Raw genomic sequence first — 2837 nt, 5'->3', positions numbered from 1 at the left:
TTCTGTAACAAGAATATTAACATTTAATATTTTGTTTTATCAGCGAGCTGAATGCTTCAATAGTATGCTGAAGACAACATGGATCAAAAAATGGCAGCTGACATTTGAGGTGAACTTTTTGTCTATGAACTGGAATTACGGCAAATGCTTATTGATGCAAATTAAAACATTTCTCTAATTTATTTACCCTAATAATGTATATTTTTTATACCCTTTTTAGGCCATGATGCAGTCTGGCATGCTCGATTTTGACAATCCTGTACACATGTAAGCTAAAACTTGTTGTCAGGCCTCATGTATCTGCTTATATTTTATGAAAAAAATAAACAATACATGCTGCTAACCTACAGAAATTGCCTGCAATATACACACCTTCCCGCGACCTTGAGCGAGAGCTGAACCTAGAGCAAAGACTGTGGAACACTCATGACATTCGCAAGCAACGGAATGTTACATGTCCATTTGGGAAACCAGACCTTCTCTTTATTTCCCCACCCGAAGGTATGCATTTCATCTAAATTAAAATGGTTCAGAAAAGCAGTAGCAACTTGAAAAAGGAATTTGTATCTTCCTGCAGGATTTGGTAATATGCTCTGCAAAGTAAATGATGACCTCCTGCAGTATGCAGAACAGCTTGTTTGTGGAGAAGATGAGGCTTTATTGGTGACAAACGAAGCATTCCGAACAATATCTGAGGCTATTCTTCATGATACAAACTTCCCATCATCACCTGACGGGTCTCTCCCAGCTTATCTCATGGTGGTCGAGAAATTCACCACAGTCCTTGAAACAAGAGGCATTTCCATTCCATCCACATTTGCAGAGGCTAATGAAAGTTAAAAGCACAGGTGAGACCACCTGCAAGGCATTTCTGCCTGACGCACTTCCGCCAGTGCCTTTGGACCGGCTGCAGGGTCGTCAGCCGGGAGCCGCCCTTCATTGATGTTTCGCTCCTTTAATCCCGGAACACCTCCGGGTGGTGGAGCAGCGGCAGGGACGTCTCCCTGCCGCCCCCTGCAGCCAGCCTTAGGACCCGTCTTTACCCCAAGCCTTGTCCTTTCTACGGAGCCAGAGCCAAAAACTCCCTTGCTCTGGCTCTTCTGCCAGCTCTTCAGTCGCTGGATGGAGGTTCCAGTGAAGCCCCTGCAACCAACTCCCACTGGGTAGGTGTATGCTCTCCACCCAGCTTGTGCGCATGCAGCTGCTAGTTCCGCATACCTCTCCTTTTTCCTTTCAAAGGCAGCACTGGCACAGTCAGTTCAGCCATAATGACGGTCTTCGTAACGATGGACCAAATCACGATGTCTGGTCGGAGCGAGGTTATGGCAATCTCCTGAGGGAACTTTAGCTGGCGATCCAGGTCAGCTCTAAGGGCCCATTCCCCTCCGGGTATCAACAAGGACCTCTCTCTTACTGTGCTACTGAGTGCCTCTCCCCCTTGTCTAACAAACTGGATTGGCAGGTGTGATGTTGTTGGGCTGGCACGGTTTACTTCAAGCCTGCGTGCTTCGATGGCTTCTGCTAGCTTTCGCAGGACGCTGTCGTGACGCCACCCATAGCGCCCCTGAGTCAGCGCAGTCTTGCAGCCAGAGAGGATGTGCTGGAGGCTGGGACGTTGGTGGCCGCAGAGCTGGCAGTGCTCCTCTGTGCCATACCAGCGGTGCAGATTTTGGGGGCTTGGGAGAGTGTCATACGTGGCTCTGATCAAGAAGCTTAGCCTTGCTTGGGGCAAATTCCATAGATCAGACCAAGTGATGGACCTATCTGTGACAGCCTCCCAGGTGGTCCATCTGCCTTGCTGGGATTGGGTTACTGCCATGACCTTGTAGCCCTCCTCTTCCCCCCTCCTGACTTCCGAAATCACGAGCTGTTTCCTTTCCTCCCTTGAGGCTTTGGACCATGGCTTGGGTGGTGTTCGCCATCCAAAACCTGCCGTGCCATGTTGCACTGCCCCTACAACTTCCTGATGTTTCAGCCGGGTTATGGCCTGGTCTAGTGCCTGTGATGCCTCCCATCTTCTTCCTGGTCTGACTTGGACTTTGGCACTCTGTACCACTGGGTCAGGTGAACCTTTTAGTTCGAACAGCAGTCTCACCTTCTCCAGTTTATAGCCCAAGCTGATGGTTTTCAGCGGAAGTCTTAAGGTGTTCCTTCCGAAAAGAGCTGCCCTTGACAGGCATCGGGGAAGGCCTAGCCACTTCCAGATATAATTGTTTGCCTTAGCATCCATCTTCAGAACTGCTGAAAAGGGGATGTCACACAGCTTTAAGGGCCACATGAGGCGATGGTACAGGGTGAACTGGTAGCACCAGACCTTAAACTTGCCAGGTAGAGGGCTTTGGTCGATCTTCCTCAGACCAGCAGTGAGCTGTGCAGTCACCGAGAATGCCATGTTTTTGTCTGACAGGTCAGCTGTGTATAGCCTTCCCAAGCTTTTCACCGGCTGTTTTGCCAGGCGTGGAATCTCCTCGCCATTCACTGTGAAGGAGATGTCGTCTCTCCTGGCTCCTTTGCGGATTGAGACACTGCGGGATTTGGATGGCTTTATCTTCATCCTGGCCCATGTCAACAGTTCCTCAAATCTCTTTAGGAGTCTGTGAGTGCACGCTAATATACCAGCTACTGGCCAATGAGTCATGGAATTTGTAACTGCTTATCAAACCAAATTCACATATAGATGCCAAATAAAATGCTACTAGGATGCAAAACGGCTTTAATGATGTGAACATGAATTTCAAACAAATAGTAAAACAAATGCATAAGTTAAAGCTTAAAGTTAAAGTGATTTGACAGTAAAGGCAAGTGAGTTGCATAACATTTGTTGTACAGTAAAGTGT

At 48.1% G+C, this 2837-nt stretch overlaps 1 long non-coding RNA gene across 1 annotated transcript; it reads left to right on the top strand.

The window, feature by feature from the left end:
* Positions 1 to 214: 214 nt before the first annotated feature.
* Positions 215 to 828, top strand: LOC143718458 (uncharacterized). Its single transcript, XR_013196390.1, has 3 exons — positions 215 to 267; positions 351 to 501; positions 578 to 828. It is a non-coding gene; the product is annotated as an uncharacterized LOC143718458 (long non-coding RNA).
* The last annotated feature ends 2009 nt before the right edge of the window (positions 829 to 2837 follow it).

This window comes from Siphateles boraxobius, unplaced genomic scaffold, assembly GCF_051911475.1.
Source record: "Siphateles boraxobius isolate OS27281-9 unplaced genomic scaffold, OSU_SipBor_1 61, whole genome shotgun sequence".
NCBI classification, from domain to species: domain Eukaryota; kingdom Metazoa; phylum Chordata; class Actinopteri; order Cypriniformes; family Leuciscidae; genus Siphateles; species Siphateles boraxobius.
This window is presented reverse-complemented; position numbering and strand designations above follow the sequence as displayed.